Source organism: Pinus tabuliformis, chromosome 9, assembly GCF_031772625.1.
Source record: "Pinus tabuliformis cultivar Carrire ecotype Pingquan chromosome 9, CPIR1, whole genome shotgun sequence".
In the NCBI taxonomy this organism is placed as follows: Eukaryota; Viridiplantae; Streptophyta; class Pinopsida; order Pinales; family Pinaceae; genus Pinus; species Pinus tabuliformis.
In genome coordinates this window covers 975314791-975335869 of record NC_142307.1, presented here as the reverse complement: position 1 = coordinate 975335869, position 21079 = coordinate 975314791, and positions in this window count along the sequence as shown.

Below are 21079 nucleotides of genomic sequence, written 5' to 3'. Positions count from 1 at the left end.
TGTTCCTAATCATAATAAAAAAGAAATACCTAACCAGCCTAAGAAAGTAAAAGCTATAAATCAGAATCCTCAAGTTACAAAAACCTTAAAAATCCTTTCTAGACCACATCAAAATCCTCCTAGTCCCATCGTTGAAGATGTAACCAATAACCAGCCTTCTAATGAGCAGCCTTCCACTTCAGCCCCCTTAAAGGAACAGTGGAGCAGCCTCCTGAAATCATATTAAAAAATCCTAACAAAAACACTCCTAACAATGAAAAAGAAAAACACACTACTCAAAACTTTGGCTCTAAAATTCCAAATATTCAAACAGATAAATCCTCTCTGCCTTTCAATTTGGGAGTAGAGGTAGCCAAACTCAAAATTTCAGTGCCTTGGACAAAATTGGTTAAACATGAAACTTACAGATCTCAAATTAGTAAATGTCTAAACTTTGTTGAAAATGAAGATTCTGTGAATCTATTTGATGACCAGCCTGAGTTAATTTTCGGACCAAATGTTAATGGAAATCCAGTTGAAGAAGGGGTACCACCATAAATTCCATGATAAAATCCTACATAATGCCATGCTTGACTCTGGGGCCTCACATAATCTTATGCCTAAGTCTGTAGTGGAAAAGCTAAACTTGGATATCACCAGGCCTTATAAGGATCTCCTTTCCTTTGATTCAAGCCAAGTTAAATGCTTAGGTCTCATAAAAGCTTTTGTGTCTCCCTAGCTCAATATCCTGCCAAGACCATACTTATGGACATAGTTCTTGCTAACATACTATCCAAGTATGGTATGCTATTGTCTAGATATTGGGGCGCCAAACTCCAGGGATCTCTGCAACTGGAAATGTCTTATGCTACCATATCAATCTTTGGACACCCCAAGAAGCTATATAGAGAGATTCTAATGAAGTATGTAGTGAGTTCCCAGGAGAGACCTCAGGATTTTCCCATATATTTAGTACATTCTGATATTGATTCCTTCATACTTTACAATGATGAAAATAATTAAGAAGACAATTCAAGTAGTATAACAGTAGAACCAAAAGAAATTGCAGTATTAAAAGAAAATCAAAATTTCCAAATTCATGAAACATTAGATAAAAAAGATAATCTAGATACCTCAATCAAGAAAGATCTCACTACCCCAAATGAAAATTATGAGCATGAACTCCTATAGAATCTAGAGTTTGCTGGGTCAGTCAACAAATTAGGTGCAAGAGCAGGTGTATGGATTTATAACTTAGAAAATGATCATTTAGAAGGTCATGCCTACAGGTTGAACTTTAAATGCACAAAAAATATGGCCAAATATGAAGCACTTCTATTAGGTCTGAAGCTAGTCAAAAGGTTAGGAGCCATTAGAGTCTCTATCATGGGAGATTCTGAGTTAGTGATTAAATAAATTAACATTGTTTATATGTCTAGAGATCCTAGACTAGGGTCTTATAGAGGAACAATAATAGAGATACTAAATACTTTCTTAGAAACCAACTTGCTATTATCCCCAGAAAACACAACATGCAGGCTCACAGCTTAGCCATGTTTGCTAGTACTTGTAAGTTGCCTTTTCAGCCCAACCATCAGTACACTGCTGAGGTTAGGCATAGACCTACTATTCCTGACGCTTTAAATAACTGGCAAGTGTTTTATAATGATCAAAAAATTAACCATTTTCTAACTCTAAATGAGGAATTTGTTAATAGTAACATAGACATAGACATAATAGTAGAGATTGATTGTTCTAATAAAGTAGAAATTAACAAACTAGAAGATGATTAGATAGATAGATTTCATCCTACAAAGTTTACTAAAGCAGATATTCAAAACATAAAACAGATGGAAATTGATGAAGTCATTGATGAAGAAACTGAATTCATAAACCTTAAAGTTAATTTTCTACCCAAAGGATTAACTCCTTTGGAGGACTTATTTGATTCAAACGATATTCCCAAAAAGCCTAAAATGGAACCTTTGAAATCAGACATTGGGAAATGTAACATAGGATCTGAAGAGAATTCAAAATTAATAAAGCTATCAAAATCATTACCTCCCAATGAAAAACTAAAATATATGGAACTATTGAAAGAATTCCAGGATGTTTTTGCTTGGAGTTATGAGGACCTGAAATCCTATGATACTAGAATAATACAACACACTATTCGATTAAAGGAAGATCAAAAGCCCTTTAAACAAAAGCTTAGAAGAATTAACCCTGTTCTACTGCCTTCTATTGAAAAAGAGATTAAGAGAATGTATGAAGCAGGAATAATTGCACCTATAAGGGTCTCAAACTGGGTTTCCAATTTGGTACCCACAAGAAAGAAAACTAACGAAATTAGGCTGTGTTTTGACCTTAGGAATTTGAATAAAGTTCCACTTAAGGATAACTATCCTCTTTCAAAAATGGATCACATATTAGAGAGGGTAGTAGGTTCTTCCAAGGTCTCATCGCTAGATGGGTTCTCTAGTTGTAACAAAATCCTAGTTCACCCAGATGATCAGGCAAACACTGCATTCACAACTCCATGAGGCACTTTCATGTATGTGAAAATTCCATTTGGGTTAAGAAATGTAGGGGCCACCTTTCAAAGAGCATTGGACATAGCCGTTGCCAAAGAAATCCATGACTTCCTGGAAATTTACCTTGATGACCTCACAATATTCTCTAAATCAGATCAACAACACCTGGATCATCTTAGGTAGGTCTTTATTAAATGCAGGGAATATGGAATTTCATTGAATCCTAAAAATTCTCTATTTGGGTTGGAAGAAGGGAAATTATTAGGCCACATTATCTCCAAATATGGTATCAGGATTGACCCAACAAGAATTGAAGCTATTTTGCAGATACCGCATCCCAGGAATATCAATAAACTTCAAGCATTTCTAGGGAAGACAAAATTTTTGAGGAGATTTATCTTTAATTTAGCTGAGTTAATTAGATTAATAAACAACATGTTAAAGAAAGATTCAAATATTAAATGGACTCTAGTTGCAAAAGAGTCATTTGAAGATATAAAGCCAGCCTTAACTCAAACACCAGTCCTAATCAGTCCAATGTTTGATAGGGAATTTATCATATTTTCTTTTGCTTCAAAACACACCATTGCTGTAGTCCTTTTGCAGAAAAATAATCAGGGTTTCGAACAACCAATTGCCTTCTTTAGTAAAGCCTTGAGAGATGCACCTTTAAAGTATAACATAATGGAGAATCAAGCTTTTGCTCTGGTTAAAGCCATAAAAGATTTCAGAGTTTATATTTTATACTCCCATATAGTAGCTTATGTTCCCAATGCTGTGGTTAAAGACATTCTAACATGGGATGGACCTGATGGAAAAAGGGGAAAATGGATAGCTACAATATTAGAGTATGATTCGATAATTAAACCTACAAAATTGATCAAAGGCCAAGGTTTGGCTAAGCTAATTGCTGAATCAAACTATCGAGCCCTAGAAATAAACTTCATTGGAGAACTAGATAACGAGGAAGAGATGTTGACTCCATAGATCAGCCAAGCCTTTACAGACTCACCATGGTATGTTGACATAATATATGTTCTACAAAACCTTCAAGCTTCTCCAGAGCTATCCAGGACTAAAAGTAGGTTTTTAAAGATGAAATCTTTAAAGTTTTTCATAATTGATAATGCCTTATTTTGGAAAAATCATGAAGGCATATTGTTGAATTGTTTATTAAAGGAGGAATCTAATAAATTTTTTCAAGAATTTCATGTAGGTGACTGTGGGGGACATCTCTATTGGAAGACAAAAGCTGATCAGATCTTGAGGGATAGTTTTTGTTGGCCCACTCTATTTGTTGATATGAAAAAATTTGTAAGCTCATGCCACAAATGTTAAATTTTTGAAGGGGAAAGAAAACTACTACCATTACCTTTGAAACCTATATCTACTGAAACACCTTTTCAACAATGGGGTCTTGACTTCATTGGTGAAATTCATCCTCCCTCCTCTACCCAACATAGATGGATCTTAACTGCCATATATTATTTTACAAAGTGGATAGAAGCAATACCCTCAAGACAAGCCACTGATATTGTCATAATAGGTTTTCTTGAGACCAACATTCTGTCCAGATTCGGTTGCCCAACTAAAATCATCATAGACAATGCTACTGCCTTTAAATAAAAAAAAGATGATCGATTTTTGTAACAGATATCACATAAACCTTGGCCATTCCACAACCTACTATCCCCATGGAAATGGACTTGCAGAATCATCCAAGAAAAGCCTAATTAATATCATCAAAAAACTATTGGAAGACAATAAGAAGACCTGGAATAAGAAATTGGTGAATGATTTGTGGGAAGACAGACTGACCATAAAGAAATCTATTGGCACCAATCCCTATCATCTAGTCTTTGAATGGAGGTCATCTTCCCATCTTCTTTGGGAACTCCAATGATGAAATTACTCCAAGAAGCACAAGTTGAGCCCAATGATATTTAGAGAAGGATCAACCAGACTATTCATTTGTAGCAAACCAGAGAACAAGTCTACATCAGATCTCAAGTGGTGTAGGAGAAAATTAAGAAAGCATTTGACAAAAGAACCAAGGAAGAAGATTTCTATCTAGGAGAAAAAGTACTCAAATGGGACTCAAGAAGGGAAGATAAAGGGAAACCGGAAGTTTGACTTCCTATGGAAAGGTCCTTACATTATTTATTCTTTCAGAGGTAATAATGCATAGTTTCTTAAAGAACTGGATGGTGCAGAAGTAGAAGGAAGACCGATGAATGGTCCAATGCTTAAACATTATATAGATCCGAGTTATTGATTCCACTAATCACTTGTACATATTGTATCCTGCATAAAGTTCAGTGTGGATTGGATGGTAAGCTTTTGGGTTGAAGCCCGAAGAGAAGGCCCTAAGCTTTAAAGTTTTACTGTCAATAAATATCAATAAAGTAGCAAAGTAAAAAGGAAAGTTGCAGAGTACAAAACCACAGAAATTCAGAAGGCCATTGATCTACTAGTTCTTGACATTTCACCAGGAAATGACATCCCCAAGTGGAGCCACTGTTATGTTCCTATACCAATTGGTGTCATAATATATGAATGGATGAGATTAAATATGTAATATGTACATACCTTTGCTTTCTGCAAATGTTTTCCATATTTGTAAAAAATCAAAAAAATTAAAAAATGTAAAGAGGGTAGGTCCTAAAACAAAAATCAAAGGACAAAAAGAATGAAAAAGGTCAAAAAGATGAAAAATGAACCCCAAAGAAAAAGAAAAGAAAAAAAAAGACCAGGAAAGTGTTCAAGTCCAAATGCCACTATTGTTTTATTTTTATAACAATAATGATTGTGTGGAACTTGTTATTTATGCCACAATCCATGGTAACCAAATAGTTTAATATTGGTTATTCCATGTTTTCAATTTCATGCTTAGAGATAGAGAATAAAATCCAACCAAACTGTTTAAGTGCACCCTAATAAGGAGTAGAAAAATGGTAGGCTGAGTAGATGGGTAAGTAGTTGGATGGTTGTAGAATTAAGGTGATTTATCTTGTCATTTACTTTCATCATCAAATTGCTTAAAGTGTGGATGACAATGGAACAGTTACAAAGTCAAGTGATTAATTCCCCCCCATTCATTTCACTTTTTTACTAATTTCCCACAAGCAAAAATCAAAGTTCCTAAAACTTTAAGTTAAAGGGGCTTAGAGCATTTCTCTAACTTCTGGAGGGACTAGACCCTCAGCCCAATAATTTATAAGGATTAAGTACTTCAACCCATTTACAAACATTCACTCCCTTCATAAACATTCATCTCACCTAAAAATCACTTTTCCAAAGGTAAAATTACCATTTACCTAGGAAAAGTGATTAACCTTACCTGAAACCCCTTGTTTACATAAAAACCCATAAAAAAGCATTAATCCTAAGTTATGATAAGTAAATTCAAATTCATGAGCAAATGTGTCAAGACATTATACTTGGCACGATTTGTTCTAATTTCCATTTCATATTAACTTTAACTTTTATTATATTTAACTCCCAAGAAACAAAACCCTTTTCTTGTAAAGTTAATTAAAATCCCATAGGTTAAATATCCTGCCCTAATGGTTTGAAAAATAAACCATAATAATAAATAATTAAATGGATTAATTAGTCGAGTTGCGACTAATTAAGAGACATAACCCTTCGCCTTCTAAAAAGGGATTAATTGATCAAACCATGATTAATTAATAACCTTTCCTCCAATCATATCGCCCCCGACATCATTAAGCTACCCTAAATTGTAATTAAAATCCCATCGGGCCCCTTCATTAACTCCCCGATCAAGTCACATTCCTGACCACCGTACGATCTGACCCCTTCAGATCTAATGGCTGGCACTCATATCAGGTGACCTCCAATACTGACCTTTACCCACCCGACATGAGCGGTCTTACTATTCATCCATCTGCTACGTGTCACCCGATAAATGGCATCGGGCGGACCTCTCTGAATACTGCCAAGTCCCTAAAAGAGGTGCGATAGATTCCGCTTACCACCTCCACTATACGACAAAATGTCACCTCCATCAGTTGGCGCCAATTGTCGTTTTCCATTATACTTGCCAAAATCATTGACTTTGCAGATAAACCAAAAATACTCATTGTTTCTGTTTTTTACCAAGAAAAGAACCTTTTGTTCTCCATGCAAACACAGAGTACATTCAAGTTGTTAACCTGCAACCGTCAACCTTCCACAGTCGCTGAACTCCAGACCACTGTGCAGACCTGTGTGCTTCCTGCAAATAGTGCACAACCACCATTTTACCGTTCAAACAACCGAAACCAAGTATTTACCTTATTTTCAACTGGGAAACCCTGTTTTTGTGCCAAACCTGAACTATATTGCTTTAAAAATTAAGTAATTTAGTAAGCTAAGTTGTTTGATAGACCTGAAACTCTTTGAAACAGACCAATTATTCCCAATTCTTCTGAAACCCTTTGCCCCGTCCTTGAATCCATAAGAACCAAGGATGGATGCCCCAATTGCTTTGAATGTCATGCTAGTTACTACTCCCCACAGAGATTTAGACCATCTTCCCCTGGCTGACAAAGATTTTCAGATTAAAGACCATATATTTGAAGAATTCCCTTTGAAATTACATTGCAGATACCAAGATAACTACTTTAACCATGCAGATAAGATAGGCCTCTGGGAATCAAACCTGCCCAAGTATCAATTCCCCAGCGTTCATGTCTTCCCAGAGATTGTTCACTACTGTCATGCAAATTATGACCCTATCATGAGAGCTATAATGTCCCCAAATCAGAAAGTCCTATTTACTATCACTGTAGAATCCATAAATGAGATGTTACAGTTACAACCTGGTGAAAAGCTCACCCCTCTTACCATTGTTGATTTGCTCGACAGATTCTCCAAACTATCTAGTTCCAAAAGTACTCAAATCCTCCACACTTTCATTACTGAAGAAAGATACATAACAAAGGACCCCCCACCTTACATGTCAACCTTCTTTTCTAGTTTGGGAAAATATATCACATCAATGATATCATGCATTTTAGGTTTTACCACTAGTGAATATGTAGATGATATCATTTTTTCCTTCATGTCTATTTTCACTCCTGGCCAGCCTCCTGCAGTCAAATTTGATTACGCAAAATTCATCTCAGATAAGACGCATGATTAGTTTTTGAGATTGGAAAATGAACGAGTGTTCAAATATTCATCAGTCTTGTACCATTTATTTCTTTACTATCAGACTGATAAGTTTCCTTTTTCTATCCAGAAACTTGATACCAAAGGAAATCCTAGATCTGTTGTCTTCTGGACCCCTCTGTTCCACAAGTCAAATTCTCTCTACACATATATATATTTCATTGATCTATTTGTACATCTAGTGGCTACCATGTTGCTAGGAAGCCCTCCTCACAGGATCAGTGCAGACATCAAGAGTGTCTTGAAATTGTCAAAGAAATGCAAAGTAGGGGATTGGTACTTGTACCAAAACCATATAGAAATCAAAATCTATGGATGTGAGTTGCCACCTTACAAAATGCCAAGGTATCTCCCCATGAGATTATTTGCTCTGGAGTACTACAGGAAAATTATCAATACTGATGACATTCATTTTGTTAAAACCAAGAAGAAGGCCCAACTAAGAATCAAATATCATCTTGGCCCATTCATTTGTAATAGTAGAGAAGCAAGAAAGGAGGCAGATGAAATCCTCCAAAGGTTGAGATTAAAAGAAAGTTTCATATGGACCTATGATCCCCACAACTTTATTTGTAATAGGAGGCAGAAAAATAAGCTATCTCCTTACCTCCACCATAGGATCCCAGAAATTGAACAATATTCCAATCCAACTGAATGGATGGAAAACACATTAGTAGATCAAGATAGTACACAGGTTGCAGTTGACAATGTGTTGATGGATTTAGAAAGAAGGCTTGATAAAGATTTATTTGTACAGGTGCCTGGAGAAACTCCATCTCAAAGGCAGTCATAGGAACACAATGGACAGACTTCAGAGCAAGCAGGGCCATCAGGCCAACCAAGATCATCAGAGGCTAGACCATCAGAACAAGCAGAGCCATCAAAACAATAGTAGCTTTCAGAACAACAAGAATAATTTGAGTAGCCTGAAATTTCAGAGGAATTTGCTCAACCTGAACAAATCATGAGCAATCCTCCTGTTTTTCAGACTCCTCTCAATGAGGAAGGAAACATAGAGAAGCTGAGAGGAGGCCACTCCTTCCAGCATGCCCATTGATCAAACTTTTTCTAAGAGGCAAAGGTTAAACCCATTTTCTGAACAAGAATACACCGAAGAAACAGTAGGCAACAAAGTGGCAGAAGGAACTAATAGTAGGCATACTACCCCTTCAGGAGGCACACCATCTAACTCATAGTTCTAGGGATTAGAAAGGAAACATAGCATAGAGGTATCTTCCTTCAGGGCTCCTTTTGGTCAAAGCCAGGATATTAAAGAAAAGTATAAAGAAATCAAAGCAAGGAATGAGAAACTAAAGGTCCAAACCTATGCTCATTATCTCAGTATGGCTCCAACCAACTAGACAAAGCTGATGTCAGCCTTTGATATAAAAGAAGGAAAAATGCAGATGAGCTTTCTTAAGCCAACTGTGCAACAACCAAGATCAATGGATGACTATCTGAAAACTAAATTTGAAGTTTTGGCAAAGGATATTCATCCCATTGACCAAATAGAGCTACATAAACAAAGAGGTGAAATGGTCTACTCTACATTGACCAACAAAGCAATCGCAGCTCATCAGCTACAAAACTCACTGAATAACACATCTACACAACTTGAATTGGAGAAGGCCTCTTCTCAGGAAAAAGACACCAGAATTAAGACTTTGGAAGACTTGATCATAGAGTTGGGACATGATCCCAAGGATGTCAAAGCAGCAGAGCAATTAATAAAGAAGAAAAATGATGACATAGCTGCACTAAAGAAGCAGCTTAAGATTTCTCCTCTTCACCATCCTCAAACTGCTAAATTTTTAGAAAAATAGAAGGAGGAAGAGATTATGGACCTAGTCCTTAATTTGAATGATCAATTAAAGGAAACTGAGAAAGAATTGGAGAATTTGATGTAGTCCAAGTAGAGTGAGCTGGCCACCACTCCTCAGACTGTAATACCTATAGTTTCCACAATAGTACCCTCCACCCTGGCAATTTCCTTGCACCAACGATTCAAACAGTAACAACATTGCTAGTAGCAGTTACTACTTCAGCCACATGTACATTAACTAGTACAGGGACAACAAAAGAAAGAATAGATGAATTGGTTAAGGTTATGGAACAAATGAGAATCCATGCCATGGAATTGAAGAAGCTCAGAGACCAAGTAACAAGTTTGGAAACAAGTTGTGAACTTGCACAAATTCAGAATAAAGAAGAAGCACGAAAAAACCAAATAATGGTGGAACGAATAAGAATCCTTAAAAAGGATTTGACACTAGAAAAGCCATTGGGAGGTATCAAGGATATACTATGGACCAATATCCTTGATTCCATCAATGATATTTGGCCTTCCATTCAGGTTATTTTTTAGCAATATGAATTAGTCAAAACAGCCATGGAAGCCATACAAAAGACAAAGGAAGAACTGGGAGACAAGCCTGAAGAAGAAATTCAGTTGATAGATTTTTTGAATAGGGACAACAATAGAAAGAACAGATGAATTGGTTAAGGCTATGGAACAAATGAGCATCTAGGCCACAGAACTGAAGAAGCTCAGAGACCAAGTAACAAGTTTGGAAACAAGTTGTAAACTTGCACAAATTCAGAATAAAGAAGAAGCACAAAAAAACCAAAGAATGGTTGAACGAATAAGAATCCTTAAAAAGGATTTGACACTAGAAAAGCCATTGGGAGATATCAAGGATATACTATGGACCAATATCATTGATTCCATCAATGATATTTGGCCTTCCATTTAGGTTATTTTTTAGCAATATGAATTAGTCAAAACAGCCATGGAAGCCATACAAAAGACAAAGGAAGAACTGGGAGACAAGCCTGAAGAAGAAATTCAGTTGATAGATTTTTTGAATAGGGACAACAATAGAAAGAACAGATGAATTGGTTAAGGCTATGGAACAAATGAGCATCTAGGCCACAGAACTGAAGAAGCTCAGAGACCAAGTAACAAGTTGTAAACTTGCACAAATTCAGAATAAAGAAGAAGCACGAAAAAACCAAATAATGGTGGAACGAATAAGAATCCTTAAAAAGGATTTGACACTAGAAAAGCCATTGGGAGATATCAAGGATATAATATGGACCAATATCATTGATTCCATCAATGATATTTGGCCTTCCATTCAGGTTATTTTTGAGCAAACTGAATTAGTCAAAACAGCCATGGAAGCCATACAAAATACAAAGGAAGAACTGAGAGACAAGCCTAAAGAAGAAAATCAGTTGATAGACTTTTTGAACAGTAGAAACAGGTACCGGTTGGATGAATTAGAAATTCAGGATAGAACTGCAACTATCATTGAGATAAAGAAGGTTCTTACTAAAAGGAACCTGATGTCTAATTTGGAGAAAAAATGTCAAAGCATTCAAGTAGGCATCGATAGTTTCATGTTAAAATATGGCATTTTGAGATAAAAAGGACTTCCTAGTCCCCTGGTTATACATGACAAATTAATGACACAAGAATATTACATTGATAGATTGAACAAACAGTCCAAGAGCCAAGCTAGTTATTCAGGAGTAAAAGCATTACCCACAGGAAAGGTACTTTATGATTGCCTGGAGAATCTATTCTATATAGAATATGAAATAAAGCACTTGTTCACCAGCAAATCCAAATTTGCCAAATAATAAAATTTCCATAAACCTTTAAATTAAAAAGGATGATTGATTTTTGCAACATATATCACATAAACCTTGGTCATTCCACAGCCTACTATCCCCAGGGAAATGGAATTACAGAATCATCCAATAAAAGCCTAATTAATATCATCGAAAAACTATTGGAAGACAATAACAAGACTTAGAATAAGAAATTGGTGAATGCTTTGTGGGCAGACAGATTGACCACAAAGAAATCTATTAGCACTAGTCCCTATCAACTAGTCTATGGAATGGAGGCCATCTTCCCATCTTCTTTGGGAACTCCTGTGATGAAATTACTTCAAGAAGCACAAGTTGAGCCTAGTGATATTCAGAGAAGGATCAACCAGACTATTCATTTGCAGCAAACCAGAGAACAAGTCTACATCAGATCTCAAGTGGTGCAGGAGAAAATTAAGAAACATTTGACAAAAGAACTAAGGCAGAATATTTCTATCTAGGAGACAAAACACTGAAATGGGATTGAAGAAGGGAAGATAAGGAGAAACATGGGAAGTTTGACTTCCTATGGAAAGGTCCTTACATTATTTATGCTTTCAGAGGTAATAATGCATAGTTTCTTAAAGAACTAGATGGTGCAGAAGTAGAAGGAGGACCAGTGAATGGTCAAATGATTAAACATTATATAGATCCGAGTTATTGATTCCACTAATCACTTGTACATACTGTATCCTGCATAAAATTCAGTGTGGATTGGATGGTAGGCTTTGGGGTTGAAGCCTGAAGACAAGGCTCTAAGCTTTAAATTTTTACTATTAATAAATATCAATAAAGCAGCAAAGTAAAAAGGAAAGTTTCAGAGTAAAAAACCATAGAAATTTAGAAGGCCATTGATCTACTAGTTCTTGAAATTTCACTAGGAAATTCCATCCCCAAGTGGAGCCACTGTTATGTTCCTATACCAATAGGTGTCATAATATATGAATGGATGAGATTAAATCTATAATATGTACATACCTTTGCTTTCTGCAAATGTTTTCCATATTTTTAAAAAATAAAAAAAATTAGATAATGTAAAGAGGTTAGGTCCTAAAAGAAAAATCAAAGGACAAAAAGAATGAAAAATGTCAAAAAAGATGAAAAATGAACCCCAAAGAAAAAGAAAAAAAAAAAAGAAAAAAGACCGGGAAAGTGTGCGAGTCCAAATGCCACTACTGTTTTATTTTTTGTACAATAATGATTGTGTGCAACTTGTTATTTATTCCACAATCCATGGTAACTAAATAGTTTAATCTTGGTTATTCCATGTTTTCAATTGCATGCTTAAAGATAGAGAATAAAATCCGACCAAACTGTTTAATCTTGGCAGATAAGTAGATAGGTAGAGTAAATAAAAAAGGAGCTCAACAGTTTAATGTGAGACCTTGGATGTAATAAGGATAGATTTAGATAGATTTCTATTGTAAAAGAAAAGAAACGTTTGATAAGGGTTTGCCAGTTTAAGTGCACCCTAATAAAGAGTAGAAAAATGGTAGGAAGAGTAGATGGGTAAGTAGTTGGATGGTTGCAGAATTATGGTGATTTATCTTGTCATTTACTTTCATCATCAAATTACTTAAAGTGTGGATGACAATGGAACAATTACAAAGTCAAGTGATTAATTCCCCCCCATTCATTTCAATTTTTTACTAATTTCCCACAAGCAAAAATCAAAGTGCCTAAAACTTTAAGTTAAAGGGGATTAGAGCATTTCTCTAACTTCTAGAGGGACTGGACCCTCGACCCAATAACTTATAAGGATTAAGTACTTCAACCCCTTTACAAACATTCACTCCCTTCATAAACATTCATCTCACCTAAAAATCCCTTTTCCTAAAGTAAAATTACCATTTACCTAAGAAAAGTAATTAACCTTACCTGAAACCCCTTGTTTACATAAAAACCTATAAAAGAGCATTAAGCCTAAGTTATGATGTGTAAATTCAAATGCATGAGCAAAGGTGTCAAGACATTATACTTGGCACGATTTGTTCTCATTTCCATTTCATATTAACTTTAACTTTTATTATATTTAACTCCCAAGAAACAAAACCCTTTTCTCGTATAGTTAATTAAAATCCCATATGTTAAATATCCTGCCCTGATGGTTTGAAAAACAAACCATAATAATAAATAATTAAATGGATTAATTAATCGAGTTGCGACTAATTAAGAGCCATAACGCTTCACCTTAAAAAAAGGGATTAATGTATAAAACCATGATTAATTAATAACCCTTCCTCCAATCACATTGCCCCTAACATCATTAAGCTGCCCTAACTCATAATTAAAATCCCGTCGGGCCCCTCCATTAACTCCCTAATCAAGTCACATTCCAGATCACCATATGATCTGACCCCTTCAGATCTAATGGCTGGCACTCATATCGGGCGGCCTCTGATACTAACCTTTACCTGCCCGACGTAAGTGGTTTTACTATTCATCCCTATGCTACGTGTCGCCCGATGAATGGCATCGGGCAGACCTCTCCCAATACTGCCAAGTCCCCAAAAGCGTTGTGATAGATTCCACTTACCACCTCCACTACATGACAAAATGACACCTCCTTAGTTGGCGCTAGCTATTGGTTTCCATTATACCCGCCAAAATCATTGACTTTGTAGATAAACCAAAAATACTCATTGTTGTTGTTTTCTACCAAGAAAAGAACCTTCTGTTATCCATGCAAACACAGAGTACGTTCGAGTTGTCAACCTGCTACCGTCAACCTTCCACAGCTGCTAAACTCCAGACCATTGTGTAGATCTGTGCGCTTCCTACAAACAATGCACAACCACCATTTTACCGTTCAAGCTACCAAAACCAAGTATTTACCATATTTTCGACTGAGAAACCCTGTTTTCGTGCCAAACCTGAACTATATTGCTTTAAAAATTAAGTAATTTAGTAAGCTAAGCTATATGTTAGTCTTGAAACACTCTGAAACAAACCAATTATTCCCAGTTATTCTGAAACCCTTTGCCACATCCTTGAATCCACAAGAACCAAGAATGGACGCCCCAATTGCTTTGAATGTCATGCCAGTTACTTCTCCCCACGAAGATTTAGACCATCTTCCCCCGGCTAACAAATATTTTCAGATTAAAGACCCCATCTTTGAAGAATCCCCTTTGAAATTACATTCCAGACACCAAGATAACTACTTGAGCCATGCAGATAAGATAGGCCTCTAGGAATCAAACTTGCCCAAGTATCAATTCCGCAGCGTTCATGTCTTCCTGGAAATTGTTCACTACTGTCATGCACATTATGACCCTATCATGAGAGCCGTAATGTCCCCAAATTAGAAATTCCTATTTACTATCACTGGAGAATCCATAAATGAGATGTTACAGTTACAACACGGTGAAAACCTCAACCCCCTTACCATTGCTGACTTGCTCGACAGATTCTCCAAACTATCTAGTTCCAAAAGTACTCAAATCCTCCACACTTTCATTTCTGAAGAAAGATACATAACAAAGAACCCCTCGTCTTACATGTCTGTCTTCTTTTCTGGTTCGGGCAAAGATATCAAAATGATATCAAGCATTTTAGGTTTTACCACTAGTGAATATGTAGATGATATCATTTTTGCCTGCATGCCTATTTTCACTCCTAGCCAGCCTCCTGCAGTCAAATTTGATTATGCAAAATTCATCTCAGATAAGATGCATGATCAATTTATAAGATTGGAAAATGAAAGAGTGTTCAAATATTCATCAGTCTTGTACCATTTATTTCTTTACTATCAGACTGATAAGTTTCCCTTCTCTGTCCAAAAACTTGATACCAAAGGAAATGCTAGATCTGTTGTCTTATGGACCCCTCTATTCCATAGGTCAAATTCTCCCTTCACATATACATATTTCCTTGATCTATTTGTACACCCAGTGGCTACCATGTTGCTAGGAAGCCCTCCTCCCAAGATCAGTGCAGACATCAAGAGGGTCTTGCAATTGTTAAAGCAATACAAAGTAGGGGATTGGTACTTGTACCAAAACCATACAGAAATCAGAATCTATGGATGTGAGTTGCCACCTTACAAAATGCCAAGGTATCTCCCCATGAGATTATTTTCTTTGGAGTACCAAAGGCAAATGATCAATTCTGATAAGATTCATTTTCTTAAAATCAAGAAGAAGGCCCAACTAAGAATCAAAGATCATCTTGGCCCATTCATTTGTAACAGTAGAGAAGCAGGAAAGGAGGTAGATGAAATCCTCCAAAGGCTAAGATTAAAATAAAGTTTCATATGGACCTATGATCCCTACAACTTTATTTGTAATAGGAGGAAGAAAAATAAGCTATGTCCTTAAATCCACCATAGGATCCCAAAAATTGAACAGTATGCCAATCAAACTAAATGGATGGAAAAAAAATTAGTAGATCAAGATAGTACACAGGTTGCAATTGACAATGTGTTGATGAATTTAGAAAGGAGGATTGATAAAGATTTATATGTACAGGTGCCTGGAGAAAATCCATCTCAAAGCAAGTCACGGGAACACAGTGGACAGACTTCGGAGCAAGTAGGGCCATCAGGCCAACCAAGATCATTAGAGGCTAGACCATTAGAACAAGTAGATCCATCAAAATAATAGGAGCTTTCAGAACAACAAGAATAATCTGAGTAGCCTAAAACTTCAGAGGAATTTTCTCAACCTGAAAAAATCTTGAGAAATCATCCTGTTTTGTAGACTCCTCTCAATGAGGAAAGAAACCTTAAGAGAAACCAAGAGGAGCCCACTCCTTCCAGCATGCCTATGGATCAAACTTTTGGTAAGAGGCAAAGGTTAAACCCATTTTCTAAACAAGAATACACTGAAGAAATAGCAGGAAACATAGTGGCATAAAGAACTGATAGTGGGCATACTACCCCTTTAGGAGGCACTCCATCTACCTTACAGTTCTAGGTATTAGAAAGGAAACATAGCACAGAGGTATCTTCCTTTAGGGCTCCTTCTGGTCAGAGCCAGGATATTAAAGAAAAGTATAAAGAAATCAAAGTAAGGAATGAAAAACTAAAGGTCCAAACCTACGCTCATTATCTCAAAATGGCTCCGACCAACCAGACAAGGCTGATGTCAACCTTTGATATAAAAGAAGGAAAAATGAAAATGAGCTTTCTTAAGCCAACTATGCAACAACTAAGATCAATGGTTGACTATTTGAAAACTGATTTTGAAGTTTTGGCAAAGGATATTCATCCCTTTGACCAAATAGAGTTGCATAAACAAACAAGCGAAATGGTTTGCTCTACATTGACCAACAAAGCAATCTCAACTCATCAACTATGGAACTCATTCAATAACACATCTGCACAGCTTCAATTGGAAAAGGCCTCTTCTCAGGCCAAAAACACTAGAATAAATACTTTGGAAGACTTGATCATAGAGCTGGGACATGATGCCAAGGATGTCAAAGAAGCAAAGCAATTAATAAAGAAGAAAAATGATGACATAGCTGCACTAAAGAAGCAACTTAAGATTCCTCCTTTTAGAAAAATAGAAGGAGGAAGAGCTTATGGACCTAGTCCTTAAGTTGAATGATAAATTAAAGGAAACTGAGAAAGAATTAGAGAATTTTATGCAGTCCAAGCAGAGTGAGCTGGCCACCACTCCTCAGACTATAATACCTACATTTTCCACAGCAGTACCCTCTACCCTGGCAGTTTCTTTGGCACCAACGATTCCAACAGTAACAACATTGCCAGTTGCAGGTACTACTTTAGCCATAGGTACATCAACCAGTACAGGGACAAAAACAAAAAGAACATATGAATTGGTTAAGGATATGGAACAAATGAGCATCCAAGCCACAGAACTGAAGAAGCTCAGAGACCAAGTAACAATTTTGGAAATAAGTTGTGAACTTGCACAAATTCAGAATAAAGAAGAAGCACGAAAAAACCAAAGAATGGTAGAATGAATAAGAATCCTTGAAACTGATTTGACACTAGAAAAGCCATTGGGAGATATCAAGGATATACTATGGACCAATATCATTGATTCCATCAATGATATTTGGCTTTCCATTCAGGTTATTTTTTAGCAAACTTAATTAGTCAAAATAGCCATGGAAACCATACAAAAGACAAAGGAAGAACTGGGAGACAAGCCTGAAGAATCAAATCAATCGATAGATTTTTTGAACAGTAGAAATAGGTACCAACTGGATGAATTAGAAATTCAAGACAAAACCACAACTATCGTTGAGATAAAGAAGGTTATTACTAAAAGGAACCTGATGTCGAATTTGGAGAAAAAATGTCAAAGCATTCAAGCAAACATCAATAGTTTCATGTTAAAATATGGCATTTTGAGAGAAAAAGGACTTCCTAGTCCCTTGGTCATACATGAAAAATTAATGACAAAAGAAGATTACATTGATAGATTGCACAAACAGTCCGAGAGCTAAGATAGTTCTTTAGGAGTAAAAGCATTACCCATAGGAAAGGTACTTTATGATGGCCTGGAGAATCTGTTCTATATAGAACATGAAATCAAGCGCTTGTTTACCAGCAAACCCAGTTTTGCTAGATATACAGAAGCCGATGAAGTCTACAGGAAAATGATTAGAATAAAATTACCAGAAAGTGAATGGTGGATCAATTTTATAGATTTACTATAAGTTACTGTAGTAAATATAGAAGGTAAAGATAACATCTAGGTAATACAGGATTAATCAAGAGAGGTAAAGAGTATCAGTAGGTTAAAGATAAGATTGAATCCATCACATAACTACCAAGGAAACTACAAGATCCAAATCCGAATTCCAGCAGCCAACACATTCATAAATAAAGGGACAGCAAGCAAATAGATTTCCATCTATCTCTATCTTCGTGTAGAAGATAATTTTTGTTTAATAGATTGATTCTCATACAGTTATGAGATATTTTGTATCAAATTTTGTATAAATACTTCACAAGTCGAAGAAATCAATGTGGATTAAAAAAGAATTTCTAGAGACATTTTGTTTTAAGCTAAGGAGCTATTGTATTCAAGACTGGATTGGTTTATTGGATTATGAAATAAAGCTGAGGACATTTCACTAGATTCTTGTGCACATATGGAACAAATAAGTATCATTTTCTCATGTTTAAATATTGTATTCTCTTTATGTCATGAATCATTCATATGTGTTTCTTATATAATCTTAAAAGCAAAGAAGGAAAGATATCATCAGAATTAGCTAAAGTGCTCTCTGTTTTGATTGTTTGCTTTATTTATGTTTTCTTCTAAACTGCCTTGGTCCAGAGATTCTTAATTGCCTCCTTACTTCCATAGTTTACCCCCTTTGGCCCATAGTATATGATTCTTCATTGCCCTTTGCTACTGGCCATTCTTCCCTTCTTTGTCTTAATCCCTATTAAGGATTCTTCATTGCCCTTAGCCCTGGTTAGGACTCTCATCCATTTAAACCTGCAAATTTGATCTTGCTGTGTTAGCCTGCCCTGTGAACTCTTACCTCAGTGATAAATCAAATCCAGTTAAGCCTTTCTTAATTGAATCCATAGCTCAATGGCCTAAATATTTGCTCTACCCATCTGTCTTCTTAATTCTACCACCAAATCAAAACAAACAACCTTGAACATTAAGAACTAGCCTGAAATCCTAATTCAACAAAGTTAAATTATAAAGAGAGAGCCCTCTCTAGACTTAGGTTGGCTAGAACTTGAGTCAAAAAGATTGGTTTGTGGTTACCTTAGGCCATTCCTTCGTTAATAACTTCTAAGGAAAAAACCTGAGTGATAACATAGTGGCGACCATATTGGGGATTCAAAACCCTTAGTTTTAGTAAACCTTTGAAGAATTAAAAATTTTATTCATAAGCATCTTAAAGGGTTATTAGAAGTTGTTTCAAAAGTTCATAAAATTTAAAACAATCATAAAAAGCTCAAAATCTAGCTTCAAGGAGAACTCACTATACCAGGGCCAACCGTAATCCAAATCCTCCCCCTGTATTTGAAAATCCAAACCTTATTCCGAGGATAATCACAAGATAAGAAAGTTTAGTAAGCCTCAGACCTATTTTTTGATCCCATTCATGCCCTGTTGAGTGGTTATTCATTGAAGACATCCCTTTTGATGAGTATTTTTGTCTCTCTTTGCTCAGAACCACATCTGATAGTGAACTATTGGACCTAGTCCCAGATCCGGAATTCCTTAGAGAACTTGAAATCCAACGAGCCAACTTGTCAATTGATGAAAATTTATTGAACTCCTCTCAAACACCCCTTTCCACTGATAGACACCTTGAACTTTCTGAAACAGCTTCAACATCTTTTAGCTCACCATATTTTCCCCAAACCAATGAAGATCATCCCTCAACCTCATTTCCGTTCATACCTTCAATCCCTCATCAGCCCATCACTACCCCTCAAACACCTATTACCTCTGTTATATCAACTCCCCTTGTTGTCCCAAATCCTCCAATTACCCCAACTTCTGTTCTCAACTCTGTACAGCTTACAGCTATGGCACTCAGATATACCCCCCTTGTAATGCTTGCTCCTCAAAGTGTCTTACCAACAGATTATCAAAGTAAAATCACCTCATTTGATGGCATTGGAACATACACAGCACAACAACACACTGAGAAATGACAAATTATTTTGAACTGCATGAGATTGACATAGGAGATGTCCAAATGAGAATCTTTGTCCAAAGTATAGCTAGAGAAGTGAGAACATGGTTTAGATCTTTGCCCCCTCAGAGCATAGATAGTTTAGAAGTCCTTTATCAACAATTCCTTAATAGGTGGGAGAAGAAAAAGAACCCCCTTCAAATTCTATCTTAATATGAAAACCTTAAAATGGGACCAATGAAACTGTTCAAGACCACTGTACCAAGTTTAACAACGTGTACAATGTAATCCCTCTTGACCTTAGGCCTCTACATGGTTTAGCCCTGATTAAGTTTCTAGACGGATATGACACAGATATGGCTTTTCAGCTTAGAGAAAGGAATCCCCCTACACTTGAAGATATGCAAAGTGTAGTGGTTAGCGTAGAAGCTAATTTGTTGTCTAAAAGGGCTAGAGTTAGAAATGAGAGAAGAACATATTTTAAAGATGAATCTTCACCCTTTGATCAGAAAATGGATTCTTTAGCTAAAGGAATGGAAATATTGATGGATATAATATAAGTCATTGAAAGAAAACCTCACTGGGATAACCAACAGGCTAATCCAGTAAGGAACCCAAACTTTAGGAAAATCCAGAACCAAAACACTGGTAAAAATGGACCTAATCAAAACATTAGGCCACCCTTCCAAGAAAATTATGCTGAGACTTCCCACCAAGAAGACCCTCAGGTAGACACCTAGATCAACCTTACAGTTTAGATAATGAAGAAACTATTTTTCTAACTCAGGATGATCAAGAATTATACATGCTTCAACAATTACAAACTCAAATAGGAGAATCTTTCGACTTTAAGAAAGGGTATGAATCTACGATTTTCGAAGTTCATAAATAGTACAACTTAAGAAGGAAGAAGAACAATGATGTTCCTGATCAGAATAAAAAAGAAATACCTAACCAACCTAAGAAAGTAAAAGCTATAAATCAGAATCCTCAAGTTACAAAAACCTTACAAATCCTTTCTATACCATATCAAAATCATCCTAGTCCCACCATTGAAGATATAACCAATAACCAACCTTCTAATGAGTAGCCTTCCACTTCAGTCCTCCTCAAAGTAATGGTGGAACAACCTCCTGAAATCA